This window comes from Nyctereutes procyonoides, unplaced genomic scaffold, assembly GCF_905146905.1.
Source record: "Nyctereutes procyonoides isolate TBG_1078 unplaced genomic scaffold, NYPRO_anot_genome, whole genome shotgun sequence".
Classification (NCBI taxonomy): Eukaryota; Metazoa; Chordata; class Mammalia; order Carnivora; family Canidae; genus Nyctereutes; species Nyctereutes procyonoides.
In genome coordinates, this window is record NW_026575146.1 from 14,592,126 (window position 1) to 14,615,839 (window position 23,714).

The following is a 23,714-nucleotide window of genomic DNA, read 5'->3' on the forward strand; positions in this document are numbered from 1 at the left end:
CCCGCCCCCCGGGGCACTTCCGGCTCCTGTTTCCGGCGGCCGGCGTTTCCGCGGCAGGTGTGCGTGCGGGTTAGGGGCTGTCTCCGGAGCGCGTGGGGCCTGGCGGTTTCGCGGACCTCGGCGAGCACCGCGGCGGCCCGCGTTCCCGCTGCAGAGTCTGGCTTTGCGGGGCTGGTGTCAGCGCCATTCTCCCGGGCACACGTGCTCCCGTGGTTCAGGGGCGCGCTCCGCCGCGCGGCTCCCCGGGGCTGCTGCTGCTCCCCAGTGTTGGCGCGGACGCGGCAGCCGGGCTCGCCGCTCTGTTACGCGCCAGGGCGGGGCGAGGGCCGCCTGGCGTCTCCCAGCGGAGAGCTCTGTGGTAGCGCCCCCGGACGACCTTTGGGCTTGCGGAGCCACAGGGGCCGCCCCGCAGACCTCTGATTTCGCAAAGGGTTGGGTGTTTTGCAGAGCCCTTCGGGGCTCCTGTACCTTGATCTGTCAGGCCCCCAGACTCTGTAAGAGCGAAGCATCATGAGGTTGGTCTGTGCCTAGAAGTGCAGGTGCTTTAGTTTTAGTATTAGCAATGTTTAAAAGAAATATAGTTTGTGTCTGCGAAGTGTATGTATTCCCGAATGGTCGGTTACTTGCGCTCGCATTCTCTCCAGTTCGGCTAACTTCTGTCTGAATTTGAATCCAGGTTCTGCCGGTGTGTCAGGCCCACCACCTCTGGCAAGTTAATGCTTCCGTGCTTCATTTTCCCGGTGTGTAAAATGGGGGGTCGTAGAATTTATCTGTCAAGGCTTGTGATGAGGATTGAAAGTATTAATAAGCATAAAATGGAACTGTGTCTGGTAAATGATGAGCCATTATATTAAGATCTAGATTCCTCCTGCCCTTTGAGGATTAAGATTTAAAGCCAGCGTGCAGGTAATTGTATAAATAATCCTGACTTAAAGGTGGGTAGTCAGTGCTAGGGGTAAACGCTGCATGAAAATTTTAGGCCTGATCACTTAATTTTGAAAGGATTGCAGGAGAAAGTGACATCATAATTGTGTTTGATGGGTGGTAGTGTTTTGATGGGCGAGAGTCCCGGGGATGCATATTCAGAAGTGGCTTGTTCAAAGGCTCAAAAGCCCCAGGTCCTTGGAGAACTCTGAGTAGAGTCTATATGTTAGATAATTATAAGAGCTAAGGATAAAATGCAGGCTAGGAAGTGTCAGAGGTGGACGGCAGCCTAGAGATTTTAGATTGGTCAGGGAAGCCTTCACTGAGAAGGTGGCATTTGAGTAAAGATATGAAGGAGGTGGAGCAGAGAAACTTGAGACTAAGATTCCAAGAAGGAGTTAGTGCAAAGTTCTAAGGCAGGTACAAAGCGGGTGTGTTCAAGGTAAGAAAGGAGGAGGCTAGGGTGGACGGGGCAGAGGAGAGCATTAGAAGATTAAGTTAGAGTTCATGAATTCAGATCCTTGTGACTTGTAGGTCAGCATAAAGATGAATTTTTACTCTGAAGTTAAAAGCCCCAGAGGGGGCAACCCAGGTGGCTCAGTGGTTTAGCACCGCCTTCAGCCCAGGGCACGATCCTGGAGTCCCGGGATCGAGTTCCGTGTCAGGCTGCTGCATGGAGCCTGCTTCTCCCTCTGCCTGTGTCTCTGCCTCTCTCTCTTTCTCTCTCTCCCTCTGTGTCTCATGAATAAATAAATAATCTTAATAAAAATAAAAACCCCAGAGGGTTTTGAATAGGACCTTGACATAATTTAATTTTTAAAAGAAGCATTTATATTCTAGTTGCTGGGTTGAGAATAGACTGAAGCAGGGGCAAGGGCAGAAGCAGACCAAATCGAACAGTTAGCCTGGCTAAGAAAGTGGTTTGGATTGGGGACCAGGCAGTGGAGGGGTGAGATGCAGTCAAAGAGATCCCCGAACCTATTTTGAAGGTAGAAACAGATGAATTAGAAATGGGACACTTGAGAAAGAAAGGAGCTTAAAGGTCACTCTAAAGTTCTTGAGTACATGTTGAATACTGTGTAGAAAAATTGCAGAGAGGCTCTGGCTGATGTTCTGTCTTCCTGGAGGATTTAATTTTATCCTGGCTGGCAATTAGAGTGGGAGCAGAGGAACTAATCAAGGATTCAAGTTTTGGGAGGGCTGATTGCTTTCTGGTTTGTTCTGATCCCAGAACATAGGCCTTTAGGAATCTCAGCAGAAAACTTGGGGTGTTCAGCAGGTTCCCATCTTTAGGGGACCTTGAGCTCCCATTTTTGTATTCCCAAGCCTGTGAGGTTAATGAAAGCTCTGCCTACCTTCTTAGCCACTTTGCAATGTGTTGGTTTCTTGATTTCTAGTGTCCTTGGAGCTTAAAATTCAACAAATGCCTTAAGGATAAAGGCCAAACAAAGTTGTCAGGCTTCCCTGTGATCCCCCTTTGTCTGGGGTCTTGTCCCTTCGACTTCTGTCTTCCGTTCTCATCTATAATTTTTATTTCCCCGGATCTGAAAGACTCCTGACAACTCTAGACCATTGCTTTCTGCTTGCCCTTAAACGCCCTGTTCTGAAACTCAACAAATACCCCAGGAGAAAAGCAATGGAGGAGTTCTGTATTCCCATGTATTTTCTTTCTCACTGGGATCCCAGTCCCTCATGTCCTGACTGCCTTGGTTATTCTCCAGTGCCTTCAAACAGTCTATGTGGTTTTTATTTTAGTTTTTAGTTTTAGCTTCAGTTTTTACAGTTACTCCTGTAAGAGGGTTGTCTGATTCAAGCTACCACTCAGTCCTGGCTAGAAGCTGTGCCAAAAATGGAGTTTCCATTTACTTCCATAGGGAACACTGGAGAGGAGCAGGTTTTGGAGAGAGCGTTAGAAGTTCATAGGTACATTGAGCTTGAAAGGCATTTTAGTCATCCTAGTGAAGATGTTGAGGAGACAGTTTGACATGGGAATCTGGGGCTTTGGGGGATGGGTCCAGAGAAGAGATACGAGTTTTTGGGCTAATGATATAAAGAGGCAATTTAAAGCCATGAGATTTGATGAGATTGCTAAGGAGTGTAGAGAGAAGACATGAGCCCTTGAGCATGGAGGCTGGAAAGATGAAAAATAACCAACAAAGGATACTGATGAAGAGTGGCCAGAGAAACAGAAGAAATTGCAGACAGTCTGTTCACTGGGAATCAAGTGATGAAAGTGTTTTCAAGGAGAAGGAAGTAAAGATGGCTAATGCAATTTATGGGTCAAGCAAGCTGTGAACATTGAATCTAGCAACGTAGAGATAGAGATCGTTGGTGATGGAGCAAAGGGTGCCTGCAGTGGAGTTAGGACAAAGTTCAGCTATAGATTTAGAAGAGAATGGGAAGAAAGAACTTTGTGACTCAGGGAGGTTTGGTGCAAAGGAATAGAAACAGGATGGCAGCCAGAGGGAAATGCGGCCAAGAGAAAGTTTTATATTTTTTAAGGAGAGATTTGATTGTAAATGGGTATGCTTATAGGAATGAGTAGAGAGAGAGAGAGCAGAATGGACATTTTATCAGGGAGAGCCAGGATTGATGGTATGATGTAAGCAAGAAGGCATGGGTCCTCATGCACAATTGCTTGTCTGGAAGCGTGCATGGTGATAGAAAAGGTAGACGACGCCAGTCCAGGTGGGTAGATAATAATTTTCAAATTTCTTAGTAATTAACAGATGTTTCTGATACAGCAGACATTATATGCCAAGCACTTTATACACATGATTTCCCTTAGTTTTTACAATGACACTGTGAGGTAGGTTCTTAAAAGGGAACTGCACCTTTAAAGAAGTTAAAGTCATTTACCAAGGTTATACAGCAAGTGAGTGACAACACGGAGATATAAAACCATATCTGCCTGAGTCTAGAACCGATGCACTGAAGTATCAGCTTATGCTCTTTATCTTCCCATCCCTAAATGTCTCTTGCTATGTCTCTCTCTCTCTCTCTCTCTCTCTCTCTCTCATTCTCATTCTCTGTATCCCCAGTAATCACCAAGTTACACCAATTTTATCTCCTAAATTTTTTTGATTCTGAGACCTCTTTTTTGGATCCCTACCTACTATTCTTACCCGCCTCTAACCAGATCCAGACAACCTGAGTGTCTTTTCTGTGCAACCACAGAATGGTCTAAATGCATTGCTGCTCTGATCATCCTAGGTCCCTCCTCAGACGTTTCTGTAACCTCTTTGCCCTGTAGTTCAAGCTCCTTGCGTGTGCTATATGTAAGCCCTTTACTACCTGGTGCTGCCTGTTTTTCCCATCTCATTGTGCTAATTTCTCCTTGTCCTCTCCTTGCCCCCCAAGAGTAGCTGAACCTTAGCAGTCCCACTGTGCAGATTACTATGCTTTCTGCTTCTGATTTATTTCCCTTTATTCCTTCTAGGCAATTTTCTGCTCATTCTTTAAGCCACAGCCCCTGTTTTCTCCAGAAGCACATTTCTGATGCCTTTAACTGGGGCTCAATAGTCCTTGATCATATTTCCATCTTTTATTTACCACATGGCATTTATAATAACTTGCTGATATGTTTGCCTCCACAACTAGGCCAGGAGTTTCTTGAGCATAAGAATTGGGTCCTATTCATGTTTTTGGCCCTACGACATGGCTTAGTGTTTGTCTTTAATAGTTTATTGAATGAATGAGTGAATGAATGATTGAATGACACAGGTATACAGTTTATCCAAGAAAAGAAGGAGGAGCTTCTTTTCGAGTATGACAATAAGTGAATGGCTCTAGTTTCTGAAATATTTTTTTAAAAGATTTTATTATTTTTTAAGTAATCTGTGAGGATTGAACTTACAACCCTGAGATCAAGAGTCGCACACTCTTCTGACTGAGCCAGCCAGGTGCCCATGAAATATTTCTAAGCATGGTAAGAGAAAGTAAGAAAGAACCTATGACAGTTATTATCCAATAAACATCAAGCACCTTCCTTGTTCCAGGCACTTAGGAAGAACTAGGAATAGATGGGACTCTCATTTTAGTGAAGGGAGATAGATGATAGGCAAATGAATTGAAAAAGCAAGAAAACAATTTCATGGAATCATAAAAACTGTGATGAAAACACAACAGGGTGTTAGGATAGGAAGTGCCTTAGCCACTGCTTTAGAAAAGTCTGCGAAGGGAGTGTTTAACATGAGACCTGTATGCCCTAGGAAGGAGCCAATCACATCAAATTGTTGGGGAGCAGCACAGGCAGAGGAGAGTAGCTGGTGCACTGTCCTGAAGGCAGCAGCAAAGTTGTCATGTTTAAGTAACAGAAGTGTTAACTTCTGTTGGTCAGAAAATGGAGAGCAAGGGGGAGAATGGTTGGAAGTGAGTTTTTAGAGGTGGCTAGGAGTCCAGTCAGGTGGGGCCTTGTAGAATGGGGATGAATGGGATTATGGGGAGCCATTCAAGGGTTCTAAGGTGGGAAGATGATCCTCTCTGAGTTCTCTTACAAAGATCACCGATTATCACAGGAAGAACAGATTGTAGGAGGTGGAGAGTAAAACTAGTTTAGGAAGGTGGTGTGGCTAAGAGAGGGGATATGGCTTGAGTTAGGGTGATCATAGGGGAAATGGAGAGGAGTGCCTTGGGGACATTTTGGAGAATGAGTCCAGATAACTTACTGATTGATTAGATAAAGGGGAGGAGTAGAGGAAGAAAAGATGACCTCTAAGGTTTTGACTAGAGCAAAATAAACATGAAAATCCTATTGTTTACTGAGATTGAAGAAGCAGGAAGTCAAGAGTCCCAAGATTTTGAGATGCTATTAGATATCAAATGGAGGTGTAAAGTTGGAAGGTTGGAGGAGATGTGTCTGGAGTTCAGAGGAAAGGTTGGGGCCAGGGATATAAGTTTGGTACTCATGAGCACTGGAAGGGCTTGGAGGGCTTGAGAGGTAGGAGGGAAACAGTGTAGCATCGCTGAAACCCAGGGTTTCAGGAGCAGTGGGCTCAACCTGGTCTATTTGTACAAGGGCTTAAGTAAGATCAGAACGGAGAAGTAACCATTGGTTCTACTCACATGGATGGTGTCTGTGAAGTTGACCATAACAGCGGTTTTGGGGAAGTGGGGCCTAAAGCCCAAGTAGAGTAATTCAAAAAGAGATCTAGTTATGAGGAGAATTTGTAACCTTAGATTCTTCTTTCCAGAATTTTTGCTGTTGGCTTAATGACTTAATAAGGCCTTTGGACAAGTCTGTCAGGTGAAAATGGGTGATAGTAGCACAGGAATGAATTAATATGTTTTTGCCACAAGGTGTCACTAATTCTTTATTAGTTTTGAGTAAGTAAACTAGTAGCTGCACAAGTGTACCTTGCAATAAAGAGATGCTGTTTTATAAAATCACGTTTATAAAATAGACCAGTTGGAAAGTAGAGGTTTCCTTCCTAGAGCCAGTCTCTGTAGCATATTTGCTGTGTGTGCGTGTTTAGGTGTGGGGGTGAGGAGCAGCAGGCTAGGATTCAGCAGACCAGGGGAGTGGGTGTAGAGCCCTGGGTGTGGCCTCGGAAGATTTGAGCTCAGTTCCAGTTTTGCACCTGCTGTATGGCCTCAGGCAAAATTTAAATGATTCTTTGTCTTAATGAAAGACAACATTTTGTGTGTGTGTGTGTGGTTGCTGTTTAAAATACTATCTCTATCTCTATGGTAGATGCTGCTTTACCCATTTCACCCAATGATTTTTACATATCAGAAGAGAATGTGTATAGCAGTGTTTAGATGCTTTTGAAGAGCTGTGTAAATATAAGATTAAAAATTACAAAAATTGTTTATGCCCAACTTTATAGCAATATAGATGTTACATAAAGCAGTTGTATTAGTGAAGACTCTTGGTTGCATATGGTAGAAAGCCAGTTGGGACTTGCCTGCCAAGAAGGGAGTGTTTTAAGTGGCTTCAGGAATGGTGGTGCTATGGGGGAGGAGGGCTTTGGATGTGTGCACGCCTACTCTTCTCTTTGCTTCTATCTGATGTCTGTCTTCTCTTTGGCCCCAACTAGCTTCCTCTGCCTAGTAAGGAACATTTTGATGCTGTGAAGGTTGTAGGATATGCACATGACCACATTCTGTAGGTTGAGAAGGTAAGAAGGCAGAGCTGGAGAAGTAGATGCCATAGAATTACCTTGATTTTGGTGAAGGGAATATGAATTTCAAATTTATGAAAGCCAATGTCAGTTAATACTAACCTTCAAATTTAAAAAAACAAAACCCAAATGTTCTGAAACAGTCTAATACCCTAGGGTCTGCATGTCTTTAATTTTTAAAATTAGACCCTATGACATTATTATCTTTTTTTTGATAAATTAACATTATAAAGAGTTAACATAAAGGGATAGATGCACCTAATTTAAAGAAATGAAAGATTTAAAAAAAATTTACCAAAAATTAAAATACAGTTATAATTTTTCTTTCTTTCTTTTTTTTTTTTTTAATTCTATTTATTTATTCATGAGAGACCAGAGAGAGAGGCAGAGACACAGGCAGATGGAGAAGCAGGCTCCACGCAGGGAGCCTGACGTGGAACTCGATCCCAGGTTTTCGGGATCACGCCCTGGGTCAAAGGTGGGCGCTAAACCGCTGAGCCACCCAGGGATCCCCCAGTTATAATTTTTCAAAAGAATCTTCACTTATAAAATTTCACGATGTAATTTTTCTAAAAGGAAATGTCCCTTGAAATATATGTTAACCTAAAAACCTCTTTTTACATAAATTTTCAGGAACATACATACCAATGTTAAGAGACATACTTGCTAGATATGATATATATATTTAACTTCTTCTCAATCCAAGCAAATATGCCAGTTGCTTTTAACAAAAAAATCATAACTAGAACCATTAGTATATGTTTTTGCTACATCATATGCATTAATGAATCACAAGTCACTTTAGTTATCTGTGAGATTTTACTGGAAAATAAATTCTTATGACCTGAATTCCCTCAGCAGGAAGCAGAAGCAAGTTTTCATACAAGTTCGTATATTGAACGAATGGAATCTCTCAGCCCTGAGATTCTGTTGAAATCCAGGAGATGGAGACACTGGAAGGTAAGTCCCACACCTGCCAAAAGGAAGACATCTCGAAAGTGGAGACCATTCTCTTTCCTGGGAGGCTAGTGTCTCCCTCCTCACCATACAGTTTACCTAATGTCTGAAAATACTGAAAATACATTACCTAATGTCTGATAACATTGGTGGAATTGTGCTTTATTGTACATGTGCCTCAGCTGTCTGGGCATATTCTTATGTATTTAGGTCCCTTCAGTAAGAATCTCTAATGTAATATATGGACACAACGAAGGCTTGTAATGTATGTTCAAGGATAAACTTCTTGAAATTAATAGTTCCTAAGATTTGTTTAAAAAGACAGAGTCAGGGACTCCTAGTTTAAAACGGCATTAACTGAAGGGGGAACGTCTTCCAACTTAGAACTACACACCCAAGGCAGCAGGGATAGGGTATGTCCCATTTCTGTCTGGCAGTGGATGTGGATGAGGAGGTTGGGGGGATGAGAGTTGTGTATAGCAGGCTGGGTTGTAGCTTGAGAGGGAGATCAGATGCACTCTGGTAGGTAGAGGGAGGCCAAGGGCAATGATGATGCTGTGTCTGCTGACAAACACCAAGTGTGGATTTATTTCCCTTCTTGGAAGGTGAGGACAGGGAGGAAGCAGAAGAGGAAGAAGAGAAATGTGAAGTTTGCCAAGTGCAAGGACAGGGAAGTGTTCTGGGGAAAAGAGTATGATACATGAAGCCCTCGAGGTGAGAGAATGCCTAGAATTTTGGGGAATTGCAAACCCAGCATGTCTGAATCAGAGCACTAGGCAGAGTCTCAAGAAATATGGGATTAAAGGAAGATTAAAGACGCAGTAACAGTTCAAATCTAAATACTAGAGGATGTTGTCAAATGTGGAATCAATGATTTAAAGAACTATACTGAGGAAGGTTCTCAGAATCTAGAGGAAAAGATTTAAAAAATTGACCCAGCATGGGAGGTGATATTTGGAGAGGGGAAAACAAGTCAACCTATGATTCTTGTTGCTACGGAAAACAGAAGCAACAACTAAAAACTTAATTTAACACGTGTTTTCTAAATATATAGATGGAGAGGATTCAGTATATTACAAGAAAAGCAAATGGCAACATTTTTATATTACAAGGATATAAGAAATAGATCTTATGAGCACTTAGGCAAAAAGAAGCAAGTTAGCTATGCAAAAATCAAAATCCCATTTGCTTTAAGGTTTTCTGCAGTACTCCTGATCAGAAGACAATGGAAAGCCATCTAATAGTCTTCAGGGGAAAGTGCTGGGAACACCTCATTTCTAAGTCTTTTGTCTTTCAAGGCAATAGCATTTGCTTTCAGATTTTCAGGGCACCATGGACCATCCTGTCCCTTCCTTAAAAAATGCTTGAATACTTCTGCTATCCAAAAGAGCAGTCAAGCTCAGTAATGAACAACTCAGTAGTGAGGAAATTATGATCCACAGGATTTATAAGACCAGTCTTACTCACTTTGGACTAAAACACAGATATTCGATTGGTATGCATGTGGTTTGATTGGTTGTGCATCTAGAGGATGAAGTTGATCTTCGGAGCCTCCCTGTACTGTTCCCCCTGAGGCTCCCCCAATTTCCAGGAAGTGTCTTTCTTGCACCTCATGCTTTACCCCATTTTTCAGTAGAATTATCATTTGATGACCACTTAAACTGATGTGTTTCTGGTGTGTGTTAATGTTGGCATACCTGTTTATCTCATTGAGATACTAACACTCTCCCTTTCTTAAAACGAGGGCTGAGTAATGTGGCACATTTTTGTTTCCAAGAGCCTCACATGTTTTCTGCATCTGTAAGACTCTGATGTTTATCTGACTTGTACTTTTAATTGGGTGAGACTGGTAAACCCCACGTTAGCGACTGTTGAATTAGTAGGCTTCACTTGGTCTCTTCCTCCACCTGAGACTTGAGGATGTCCCTGTGTTCCTTATGGATGGAGTCGTTTTATTTATTATATACAATGCTAATGTTTAGAAATGTGGTTTAGGTGTTTTTCTATTTCTTAAAGAAAATCTAAGAATCAGATAAATAATTTATCATTTCCTTTTGATCTGTGAAGTCAGTGACTCACTCTAGGGAGATATATTTTTAAAGGCAAACTAAAAAAAAAAAAAAAAAAAACTAAGAACCATAACATTTCTAGGTACTATTTCTGTGTAACTAGCTCCCCCCAGAAATGGATGGCTTAAGCAACCGTTTTCTTGTGCTCCCAGGTTCTGTTGGTTGGGAATTGGGACAGGATGAGTAGGGGTAGTTTGTTTTTACTCAGTGAGGTCTGGGACCTCAGGTGGTAAGACTCCAACTGGGGATTACTTGACAGTTGGGGCTGGAAACATCTGGAAACTCTTTCACTCCCTGTCTAGTACCTGGGCTCCGATGATTCGAATACGAACTGGCATCACTGAGTAGAGCTGTCATCGCCTTGCCCAGACTCTTAGGAAAGGGGACACGGATCCCACTTGCCATGTCAAAATAATCTGTGGCCATACTTTAAAAAATTACCCAATGATAAATTGCCAACACAGGTTTTCTTTCTCTTGTAGGTTTTGGGATGATGTGATGGGTTGAATTGTGTCCCCTTAAAATTTGCACATCAAATCTCTAGCCCTCGGCTGATGTGACATTTTTTTTTGGAAACAAGATATTTGCAGATGTAATGAGTTAAATCAGAATGAGGTCATATTGAAGTAGGGTGGGACCCTAATAAAATATGCCTGGTGCTCTTTGATGCTTCTAAAGCCATGGGATGCCACAGATTGCCAGTGACCCACCAGAAGCTTAAAGAGATGTATGGAACTGATTCTCTCTGACAGCCCTCAGAGGGAAGCAGCCTCACTAACAGCTTGTTGCTGGACTTCTAGCATTCACAAGGATGAGACCATTACATTTCTGTCACTTAAGCCACCCATTTTGCTGGATTTTGGGATAGCAGCCCCAGAAAACTAATATAGATGGTTTTTAGTGTCTTCAAGATTTTTCATATTTCTGACAAGGAACTTGTGTTTCTTTAAAAATGAGGAAAAAATGGGTTTATTTAATGTAATAATTTCAATTTCTGTTTTCCATAAAATGTAGAAATATACCAAAATCTTACTAAGGTTGTATCTAGGTAATAGGACTCTAAAAGTCACTTTTTTTTTTTATTCCTTCTTCATATCTGTACTTAAAATGTTTTCTGTTCTGGGGGAAAAAAGACTGTAGGAAGCAGCTATTGAACGTAGTAAGGGCTTCTGGGAGTTTGCTCTGGGTTCTGCTCTGCTCCCTGGTGACTTCGAGCCTGTTTCCTGTCTGCACGTGGGGGGTAGCACTCCTCAGTGTTGCTGTAAGAAATAAATGAACGAGTATATGCAATTATGGAGGGGCTGGTGGAAGATGAGTTCTTGAGCTCATGCATGTTTTTTCAGTTGATTACTAGTGGCAGATGGAGAGCCTGAAAAGCCAGGGAACCCAGAGAGGTGGCTTTTACTGTGAAGTAAAGGCAGCTTGAGCCACATAGGGCCTGTCACTTCCCAAGGTCCCTCCTAAGGCTTTGGAAAGGGTCAGGATAAAAAATGGTCATGTGATGGTGTAGTTTATAAAATTTGCAAAACATATTTTAACTATAATCAGTTGAGACTCCTCTTTCCACTCTGACCCACCTCCTTTGGAGAGGCCATGGGGATTTTGGGACTGGGCCCAGGGAAAGTTGACTTATGGATACTTTTAATTTGAGATTTACTTATGTGGTTTGCAGTCACTTCCCTGAAGAGGTAAGCTATGGATAGTTGTCCTGGGGTAGGAACGTCTTCCAGAGATATTCTTACTGGCTACAGTGCCTACTCACTCAGCTTTTAACACATACAAGAACACATAACGAGAATGCTTTTTACAGAACCTAGTACAGAAAGCATGTGGGTGGTGAAAGAGAAACAAGATCTAAAATCTATGGAGCCAGTAGGTAGTCTGTGAGAAAATTTCCCAGATTTTACTGTTCCTGTATGAAACTTGATAGAGATTTCTCCAAATCTGACAGTCTTAAAAAATTTATATTTACATGACTTGAGAAGCTAACATTTATTCTTAAGCTATTAATGTTGAAAAGAATCCCAAATTTTAATCAAGCTAAAAAAAAAAACTCTCCAGGATTAACTTTTATTCTCTCTACAAAAAATAATACAAAATATTTACAGGAAGAAGTGATTAAAAAGGGTATGCAGCCCAAAAATTGTAGAAAAAGAAGCACTACTGAAATGTATCAGGAGGTGGTTAATAAAAATATCACGTAATTTTGGGGGGGTAGGTTTTACCTGTTGTTAGATAAACCACAGCTTTGTTTATAATTTATAATTTATTCGATGTCACTTTTTCTCATGGGGAGGGCCCTCCAAAATTGTGTGAGTGGCAGGACCCTTGAAACCTGGGTCTGACTTGAAAGAGCCCATTTCCAGATCAGTTCTTGTTCTTCTGTGGAGATGTTATTTGAACCTGATGCTAACATTCAGAATTACTGCTTCTCTGTATTTTCCATTTGCCACAGAAGAACCCAGACTCAAAGTGTTTACCAATCATTTCCTTTTTTTTTTTTTTTAAATCATTTCCTTTTGATCTAAAAGGTTTCAGTGGCTCTCTCTAGTAAGAGTTTTCAGGATGCATGCTGTTTACCTCATCAGAGCAAAACCCTGACTCAGAGTGTGAGAAATGGCTCTCCGCTTCCTAGGAAGTTTTCAATATAGAAATATGCTGTGCTTTTGAATGAAAAGTAAAATGAAAAGGCAACGGATGGAAATTTCTTGTAAGGAGATATGAAAAACCCCCCAACTCTTCCTGTTCTTAAAAATAGTTGTTTTTGTCAAAGGGTCTGAGACCTGAATGACACTTTTTGAAGCACCTTTGGCAGATTGTGAAAGGCCCATGAGTCTATGGTCCTTCCTTGGGGAAGCCCCTCCACTGCCTTCCTTCTGCACCCACTATGCTTGGGTGTCTTACAGCCAAAGACAGAGTAAAAATGGTCTTGAGTAACACAATAACCTTTGCATACATGTGGTTTTAACTCAAAGCCAGGAGCTTCTTTGCTTTTATCTCTTGTCAAAGATAAGCTTTACCCATTTTGATGGGAAATACTCTGTGGCTTTAAAAATATTTCAAGTCTTTGAAATACAATAGACGTATTATAGGAAGGACATAAAACCAGTAACCAGCCTAGGAATATTTGTCCCTTGTCCCCCATGCTGGAATGGAGAAAAGGAATGTGTCTTCAGAATATGGTCAGTTGGAGTTCCTGGGTGGCTCAGTGGTTGAGCATCTGCCTTTGGCTCAGGTCGTGATCCTGGGGTCCTGGGATTGGATCCTGCATCAGGCTCCCCACGGGGAGCCTGCTTCTCCCATTGCCTATGTCTCTGCCTCTCTCTCTCTGTCTCTCATAAATAAATTAAATAAATAAATAAATAAACAATCAATCTTTAAAAAAAAAAACACCGGAATATGGTTAATCTATGTGCAAATGATACCTTTATCTCTTATTACCTATGTGACCTTGGGAAAGTTACTTAATTTTCTCATCCGTAAAAACATGGGTATTAATATTCACCTCACAGAGTTGTTGTGAGAATTAAATGAGGTAATCTCGCCGCCCCCCAAACTCCCCATCTAGTTATAGGACCTGGTACAAAGAAGGAGCGCAGTAAATGTTTGCATTACAGAAAGGTAATGCCTTCAATATCCTCCCAAGGAGTTTGGGATCTAGAATGTAGTAGGGAATAAGAATCAAAGTGAAAAGTTGATTCCCAGAGCCTTTGAAGTTGATGAATATGGAAGTGGAGAAAGATGAGTGGTTGTGGTTTGAAGGAATTCTACTTCAGAGGAAGTTTTCTGTAAAGCTGAGACATAGGTAGGTGAATTATGTATAGGGAACCATTGTCATATCTCCTTGGTTGCAACGAAGAGTACATGTTTATGTATCTGTTCTTTCATCAGCTACATTTAACATATGGAACAGTGATGTAAGATGTTAACATTTAACATGTATGAGGATGATTTTTATGGCTGAGGAATACAAAGAGAAATGTGATCCATTTCTGCCCTCAAACAAGTTATATTCTACTAGAGGGAGAGAAACGTGAAAACATAAGGACATTAAAATGTGGAGTACAGAAGAGGAAGGGTCAGTTTTACATGGGGAAGGAAGAAATGAGATCTGCATGGCAGCAGAGGTAGGGTGGGGTGTGGACTGTGCAGATCGTCCAGGTAGAGGAATTTGGAATGGAGAAAGGTGCAGGTGTGGCTTTGCGTGCTTTGCACATGTGTGGGAGCTGCATGCAGGGCAGGGCCAGGTGGTGCAGGGGACACCTGGAGCTGTGGGCTGGGAAGATAGGCAGTCAGATGTTGGAGGGCCTAGCCTGCCATGCTTCTGGCAAGGCTACATGGGGCCCCATTCAGGAGTAATGATGGTGACCATGGAAGGGGACTCCAAGTGCAAAAAGACATCCTCTTATAGGGCAGGCAGGAGGGTGGAATTTGAAGGTTTTGGTAAACAGCAAAGTGGGATTTGGAAGATGAGGCTTCCAATCATTGGATGCTGTATATGTTGGATGAGGAAGACACTTGAGGCAATGGTGTGAAGTAAGAAGATATCTTTTAAGCCTAAGAATTATATATGAGCTGGGACTAGTAGATTGGAATTGAAATTTTGCCATTCTGTTTTCTAACTCTTTAATCCCTAGGAATGGCTGGAAATGTAGAACAATTACTGTCTCTGCTATGGGAATAGGTAGTCAGACACCAGTGTTCACAAATTAGATTTGAAATGCGACTGAACTTGTTGAAAAACTTACATAACCAAGAGGAATCCTACACATGCAAATGAACACCTGTGAAAATTCTTAGGCAAGAACTGCTAGATTTAGCAACTCCAGTTTATAAATGCAGTTTGAGAGGGGACCAATTTTACAGATTGTTTTGCTGCTTGGATCTGCCATAATGTTTGTTGAATAGACAATTCCTGTGTTTAATGGAGTTCTTGAACTTTCTTTACAAATTAAAGATCCTGAACAGAATGAATCTCAGTGTACTCTGAGGTATGTGGATGTTTGTTGTCTTTTCAAACTTTAGATTTAGACATCTAAGTCTTGCCGTATACAATTTTTCTTAGGAACTAAGTGTATGCAATTTAAGTGTCATACCACCTACAGATTTGCCAGGAACCGAGCCACACTTTTTCTCATTTCCAATTGCGATGAAAACCTTATCACTTTTTGCTATAGAGTCATGGATAAAAATGATTGAGGTCATGAGTAAAATGACCAGATAGCCTCCCCATCACCCTACAGTGAGCATCTCCCCTCACCTATGTTTCTGGCTCCTTAAGACTTCAGTATATTTTTCTTAACATTTATTTGGGCCATATTTACATCTTTGGGAACTGGTCAATTTCTACATATGTCTAAATGCTTCCTTTTACTTTGACAGTACATTTAACACATGCCAAAAGAATTTTCCAAGATATGATCACATTTTATTTCTTAATAAGTTTATTGGGTATCAGGGACACCAGTCATGTTATGTTGAGAGCTTCTCACTAGGTAATGCATACACAGTATTAAAAAAGAAACATACCCAGTGTTACAGTGGAGCAGGCTCCTAACAGACTGACTGTTTCAGAAACTGCAATTATAAACTCTAGACAAACTATAATCAACAGCTACCGGGGCTGTGGAGAGTCAACAAAAGCAGACAGGGAGGAATTGAAACTTGGGGGAGGAGAGTTTCCTGGTATTTAGCTTTGGCCAGAGAATGGGTCATGGTTGCAAAGATCGTGTGGGTGACTAAAATTCCGGTAGAAAGCCTATCATGTTTCTGGCCTGAAGAATCAAAGAGTGGAACACAACCAGGAGAGAGTGAGGGATCACCCAGAGAAGGAGTGACCTAGAATCTCTGTTTGAACTCTGTCCAAGTCTCTAGCTGACCCTCACACTACTCATGCACAAGGCAGACTCAAAGCAGCTTGCAGCTAAGGTGTAGAGTAGTGAACTGAGATTTAATTGCTACGTAGCCATCACAGGTGAGGCAAGCTTTGCAGTTTGAGTCTAACCAAGTCAATTGCCTATTAAAAAATATGAATTTGGGGATCAGTATCACAGAAGTCAGTTTTGATGATAATAACATTCACAGTGTCCAGGATATAATCCAAAACTATTCAAAATATGAAGAAGCAGGAAAATGTGACCAGTTTTATTTTTTGATTTGCATTTCTATTTTTTCATTTTTTAAATTTAAATTCAGTTTGCCAGCGTATAACATCCAGTACTCATCACATCACATGCCCTCCTTAATGCCTGTCATCCAGTTACTCCATTCCTCCACCCACTTCCCCCCAGTAACCTTCAGTTTGTTTCCCAGAGTTCAGAGTCTCTCATGGTTTGTCTTCCTCTCTAATTTTTCCCTATTTGGTTTCCTTTCCTTCCCTTATGGTCCCTTTCACTGTTTCTTGTATTCCACATATGAATGAAACTATATGATAATAGTCTTTCTCTGATTGACTTCTTTCACTCAGCATAATAATGTGACCTATTTTCAAGACAGAAGAAAATCAAGAATTTTAAAGCAGCTGTTCAGTGGGGTTAAAAATTCTGTTCAGTGGGGTTAAAAAAAAATGCTCCTAATAAATGAGAAGGTAGGAAATCTCATAAGAGAAATTGAAAGTGTATAAAGTAAAAGTTTTAGAAGTAAAAATATAACATTAAATGAAAAACACATAAAGACGGGGTTTTGGGGTGGCTCAGTCGGTTAAGCATCTAACTCTTGATCTCAGCTCAGATCTTAAGCTCAGGGGCATGAGTTCAACATGGAGCCAACTTAAACAGATGAAAGAACACACATAAAGACACAAAAAGGCTGAAAATAAAACGGATGGAAGAAACCTATCATGCAAAAAATATATAAGAAGATTGAAGTGGCTATATTAATATCAGACAAAATAGACTTCCAAAGAGAAATAAATAGAAATAAATAGGAACATTACATAATGAAAGAAAACCTCTATTAGGATGATATAACAATCATAAACATGTATGCTTCTAAAACAGACTCTAAATAAAAAAAACAAAAATTGATGAAAAAATATTGTAATCGTAGTGGAAAACTTTAACATATTTTACAGAGCAATTGATACAATAACTAGACAAAAGTATCAAAGATATAGATGATCTGTAGATCAATCATCTTTACCTAACTGATTTTTAAAATTAATTATTTTTATTTAGACATTATTTTTTTAGAGAAGTTTAGGGTTTACAGAAAAATTGAGAGACCCACAGATTTCCACATATCTTCTGCCTCCATACATACACAGCCTCTCCATCATCAATATCCCCAACCAGAGTGGTACATTTGTTACAATTGATGAACCTACACATCACTAAAAATCCATAGTTTACATTATGGTTCACTCTTGCTGTTGTACATTCTGTGAATTTGGATAAATGTATAATAATATGTATCCATCGTTAGGTATCAAACAGAGTATTCTCACTGTCTTAGAAATTCTCTGTGTTTTGTGTATTCATCTTCCCCTAGCTCCAACCTTCCACCCTTTGGCAATCACTGATCCTTTCAGTTTCCATAGTTTTGTCTTTTCCAGGTCACATAGTTGGAGTTGTATAGTATGTAATCTTTTTAGATTGGCTTCTTTCACTTAGTAATGTACATGTGAAGTTCCTCTATGTCATTTCAGTTTTTCATAGGTCATTTCTTTTTAGTACTAATAATATTCCACAGTTTATTCACTCAAGGACATCTTGGTGTTTCCACATTTTAGCTTCAAGATTCTCTCCCTCTGCCCCTCCCCCCTCAAATAAATGAATAAATCTTAAAAAAAAAAAAGCTCAGGAAGGAAGAACAAAGCAAACTAAACAAATTAGAAGGAAAGAAAGATCAGAACAAAAATCAATTAAATAAAACATATTAACCAATAGAGGAAATTAAGAGAACTGGAAGCTTATTTGTTGAAAAGTTCAACATAACTGATAAACTCTGAGTTAGTTTGATTAAAAAAAAGAACACAAGTTACTAATATCATGATTGAAAGAAGGGTTATCACTATAATTCCTACATATATTAAAAAGACCATAAGAGCAACTTGATTATGAAAAACTTGATTCCAACAAAAAGTAATTTTGATGAATTGAGCAATTTTGAAAAATACAACTTAACCAAATTGACCCAAGATGGAACAGAAAATCTGAATAGCTCTATAACCACCAAAAATCTCACAGAGAAAACTTCAGGCCCGATGATGGCACTTTTTTTTTTTTTTTTTTTTTTTAAGGAAGATAGAAGACAAGTGAACACTTTACAACTCTCTTTTGTCTTCAAGCTGGGCTGCTGGGTCTTGCCGGGAATGGTGACAGGAGTAATGTGAAGATGCACTTCAGTGTATCTTTTCTTTGTAAAGATATTTTTATGCAAGGAGAGTTGTGCTAAGTAATATTTCTGTGAGGATATGAGTGCTGAAAACTCCTATTCCACCATCTTGTTGATGTCACTCTTAAAGTTGTTTTAACATAGAAAATCAATATTTTGCCATATTAATAGAATAAAGGAGAAAACCATATGATCATTTTAATACATGGAGGAAAATATGACAAAATTCAACATCCATTCACAAGAACAATTATCACCAAACAAGATAAGGTACTTTTTCAACTTATAAAGAACATCTATGAAAAACCTCCAGTTAACATACATTCATGTTGAAATATTAAATGATTTTCTACCAGAATAAAGAATAAGGCTTGATTTTGTCACGTTTACTCAACATTGAATTGGAGGTCCTAGCCACTGCAATAGAGAAAGAAAAAGAAATGAAATGATAAAGATTGGAAAAGAGGAAACAAAATTGTCCTCATTTTCAGTGTGAAATAATAGGAAAAAATATATATTGGTTTCTGTCCCCAATTCCTGGCACAGAGCTTCTAAAACCCTTGCAATTTCCTGAATGGTATTAGAACTAAGAGCATCTTTGGTTCTAATATTTGGTCTTTGAATCTGGTTCCTGACATAGGGCTCTTAAAACCCTCATAATTTCCTGAGTGATAGGAATGTTTTTTGTTCTAATGAGGTGACTCTGGCTGGGCTCCATGATAAGGACTGACCACAGGAAATAATCAAGCCATGTTTGGAAACTTAAAATTTTCAGCCATTCCCAACCCCATGCCCATTCACTTGAGAAAGAAGGAGGACTAAAAATAGAATTAATGATTGTTCAAACCTAGATGAGGAATTCTCCATAAAAATTTCCAAAATATGGGATTCAGAGAGCTTCCAGGGTGAATATATCTGCATACCAGGATAGTAATCCAGCCCAACTACATGGGCACAAAAGTTCTGTACTTGGCACCTTCCCATACCTCACCTTAAGTACCTCTTTACCGGGCTGTTCATCTATATCCCTATCACATCCTTCAATAAACTGGTTAACCTAAGTAAGTGTTTCCCTGAGTTCTGTGAGCCACTCCAGCAAATTACTAGAATCCAAAGGGGGAAGAGGTCATGGAAACCATGATCTGTAGCAAGTTAGGCAGAACTGCAGGCAACCTGGGGACCTACTAGGGTTTGCAATTGGCATCTTGAAGTAGGGGGCAGTTTTGTGGGACTGAGCCCTAAACCTGCAGTATCTGATGCTATCTCCAGGTAGACAGTGTCAGAATTGAGTTAAAATGTAGGAAACCCTGCTGGTATCACAGAATTGCTTGTTGTGGGGAAAACCATCATGTGGTGTTGAAAGCTTTGTGAGGGTGGTAGTGTGAGAGTAAAGGAGACACACAAGAGGAGGACTGGGTTTTTCTTAAACAGCAACTAATATAATTGTTTACACAGAAAACCCTGCAGATCTGTAAAACAATTAGAAGTAATAAGTGAATATTCAAAGTCATAGTATATAAAGCTAAAATGTACAAAATCAATTCTATTATGCTCTAACAGGAAAAAAAATTGTGAAATGAAATGGAAAAGCAATTCTGTTTATAATAGGTCCCCAAATCAGATTATTTAGAAATAAATGTAAACAGGTGTACACTGAAAACCACAGGACGTAGCAGAGAAATTTTAAAAGATTTAAATGAGAGGAAAGATATGTTATCTTCATGGATTGGAACACTCAATTTTAAGATATCAATTCTTCTGAAATTATACATTTAATTCAATTTTACGCAGTCTCTCTGCTTCTCGGCAGTTGCTGTTGTTCTGGGCTTTTTGCTTAATTTGCAGTACTCAAATTTATTGCCATGTCTTCTGAAGAAGGGAAGCTTTTCATGGGAGGGCTGAACTTCAACACCAATGAGCAGGCTCTGGAAGACCACTTGAGCAGCTTTGGTCCTATCTCTGAGGTGGTTGTTGTCAAGGACCGGGAGACTCAGCGATCCCGGGGTTTTGGTTTCATCACCTTCAGCAATCCAGAGTATGCCTCAGATACCATGAGAGCCATGAATGGAGAGTCTCTGGATGGTCGCCAGATCTGTGTGGATCACGTGGGCAAGTCAGCCAGGGGAACTAGAGGAGGTGCCTTTGGGGCCCATGGGCGTGGTCGCAGCTACTCTATAGGTGGGGGGACCAGGGCTATGGGAGTGGTAGATATGACAGTTGATCTGGAGGATATGGATGTGGATATGGAAGGTCCAGAGACTATGGTGGCAGAAACCAGGGTGGTTATGACCGCTACTCAGGAGGAAATTACAGAGACAATTATGACAACTGAGATGAGGCATGTGCACCTAAAGTAGGTACACAAGAAATAAAACTTCTGATCCAGGATCATCCTTCCAAATAGCTGTATTTATAAAGATTTTTGGAGCTGCACTGACACATCTGTTCTAGTACATCAAGTTCTATTTTTTAACTGAGCTCCCAAGGTAGCTTGTTACAGAGACCTTTTAGAAAGCTCCATGTGATTTCTAAAATTTTCTCCCATTTAAATACTAATCCTGGGACATTGCAAATGCTGGGTATTTTTCCTCTTACCAGTTTTTTAGTTTGAGCTCTCAGGATTACGGATTGTGACCAAAAAATGTTGGCTTAGACTGCTTTAAAAACAAATAATGTGTGTTTAGGGACATTTAAAAGCCTATCTACAATGTTTATCATGATTAGGAAGCAGGAAGCAATTTCCAAATGCAAATACAAGAAATCATTGACATGATTAGAGGTGGTTTTTCTTTTTTTAATTCAAGGTTACCACCCTGAGTATAGAGAAGTTTCTTAAAAATATTTGTGAATGTATTTTTTAGTACTGGAAGAAAAAATATTCTGTTGTGTCTCATTTAGCATTTTAAGATGTCCTTCACGGAGCTGATTAAAAAGTGGAAACATGAAAAAAAAATTCAATCTCAATAAAAATCCCTAGAAGTTTACATACTGATTTTAAAATTTATGTGGATACAAAGGACTTTGAATTGCCCAAATAATTTTTAAAAAGAAGAATAAAGTTGCAGGACTTACTATAAAGTTCCAATAATCAAGACTATAGTATAAACAATCTAAACAAAAGGATAGATATATTAATAAATCAGCAAAACATCAGAGAGTACAAAAGTATCTCTACACCTGTATAGTGATTTTTTTTTTTATAAAGGCACAAGGCAATTCAATGGGGGAAAGGAAGTATTTGAAAGTTCCTAAGAGTGTAGATCTTAAAAGTTCTCATAACAAAAAAATTTTGTGATTATATGTGGTGATGGATGTTAATATAATGGTGGAAATAATTTCACAATATATGCAAATAGTGAATCATTATGTTATGTACCTGAAACTAATATAATGTTATATGCCAATAAAAAAGTGGTCTTTCGGGATCCCTGGGTGGCACAGCGGTTTGGTGCCTGCCTTTGGCCCAGGGCGCGATCCTGGAGACCCGGGATCGAATCCCACGTCGGGCTCCTGGTGCATGGAGCCTGCTTCTCCCTCTGCCTCTCCCTCCCTCTGTCTCTGCCTCTCTCTCTCTGTGTGACTATCATAAAAAAAAAAAAAAGTGATCTTTCCATATGGGGAAAAATGCATTGACTCTTACCTCATGTCACACACAGTAATTAATGTGTAAACGGTCATAAACCTAAATGTTAAATCTCAAACTACAAAACTTCTTGCAGAAAAAAGGAACAAAATTTTGTGACACTGGATACGGAAAAGATTTGTGAAACAGAAGATGAAAAGCACAAAGGAAAGACGAATTAGAATGGATTTCATTAAAATGAAAAGCATTTGCTCCCCAAAAGACATAGGTAAGAAAACAAAACCAAAAGAAAGGCCATGGATTGGGAGAAAATATTTGCAAAACACGTATCTGTCAAAGGGTTTATATCTAGATTATGTAAAATACTCTTAGAATTTAATTCCTAAAAGAAAGACAGCACAGTGTTTTTTTTTGTTGTTGTTGTTGTTTTTTTTTAATGGGCATGGGGGCACCTGGGTGGTTCAGTCATTTAAGCGTCTGCCTTTAGCTCATGTCATGATCCCAGGGTCCTGGGATCCAGCCCCATGTCAGGCTTCCCGCTCAGTGTGGAGCCTGCTTCTCCCTCTCCTTCTGCCTGCCACTCCCCCTGCTTGTGCTCTCTTTCTGTGTCAAATAAGTAAAAATCTTTTTAAAAAATGGGCATAGGATTGGATATTTCACAAATGACCAATGGATACATGAAAAGATGCTCAACATCTCCAGCCAGTGGAAGATGCAAATTAAAACCACAGTGAGATACTACTATAACTACTACTACTATTACCCTACTACCCACTGGGATGAATTAAACCAAAAAAATCTGACAATACCAAGTAGTATCAACAATGTGTTCCATATTTTGACAGTGGTGATGTTTTCATGAATTTATATATAAGCAAAATTAATCAAAGTGTTCATTTTTAATGGATATAGCTTATTGTAAAGTTGTATTTTAATGAAGTTGACTTAAAAAATATAAGCATATAAGAATAACAATTTATTATCCCAGTGGACCAAGATACAAAGATGCTTGTGCACTTGCTAAAGTAGAAAGTGTAGCTGGGATCAGACTTTAGTTCTCAACCCAACTATTTTCTCTTCCAATTAGTTCATGCTCCTGAACATAGAATACAGGATTGAAGGAAGGAAGAAGCAAGAAGGGAAGCAAGTGTCCTAAGAATGGATCGGCTGTAATCCAGATCCTTAGTCTTGTTTTAATCAGTGATGTCAAAACACTTCCCCTACTGAAGACATGCCTTGCTTTTAACTTAAATTTTTTTCATTTTTTAAAAAAATAGCTTCCTCATCTTTTCTTTCTCTTCCCTAATCATAACGGTCAATTTGAATTGTATAGACATATATGGAAACAGAATCCAAGTGACTTACACTATGTACCATGAATAAAGAACTTTGGACACAGCTCTTCCTGCCAGTTTATGAGTGAGTGCTCTTCGGAACCTGTTTCAACCATGTAGATGGGTTAGAAGAAGTACATAAACAATTTAGAGATTGGGGTGCCTGGGTGGCTCAGTGGTTGAGCATCTGCCTTTGGCTCAGGGCATGATCTTGGGGCCCTGGGATTGAGTCCTGCATCAGACTTCCTGTGGGGAGCCTGCTTCTCCCTCTGCCTATGTCCCTGCCTCTGTCTCTCTGTCTCTCATGAATAAATAAATAAAATCTTTTTTTAAAAAAAGAAAATGCAGAGAATGTGTTGAGTTAATGCCTTTAAGAATTAACATTGTAAAT

At 39.9% G+C, this 23,714-nt stretch overlaps 1 long non-coding RNA gene and 1 pseudogene across 10 annotated transcripts; both read left to right on the forward strand.

The window, feature by feature from the left end:
* Window positions 1–28: 28 nt before the first annotated feature.
* LOC129499823 (uncharacterized) lies at window positions 29–23,388 on the forward strand. Of its 10 annotated transcripts, none has more exons than XR_008662470.1 (5): window positions 29–57; window positions 677–740; window positions 7,905–8,006; window positions 22,126–22,257; window positions 23,077–23,388. It is a non-coding gene; the product is annotated as an uncharacterized LOC129499823 (long non-coding RNA). The 10 variants fall into 10 exon arrangements; XR_008662469.1 differs by having other exon boundaries at window positions 7,908–8,006; XR_008662467.1 differs by lacking the exon at window positions 29–57 and adding an exon at window positions 6,963–7,043 and having other exon boundaries at window positions 70–740.
* Window positions 18,354–22,119, forward strand: LOC129499821 (RNA-binding protein 3-like; annotated as a pseudogene).
* Window positions 23,389–23,714: the final 326 nt, after the last annotated feature.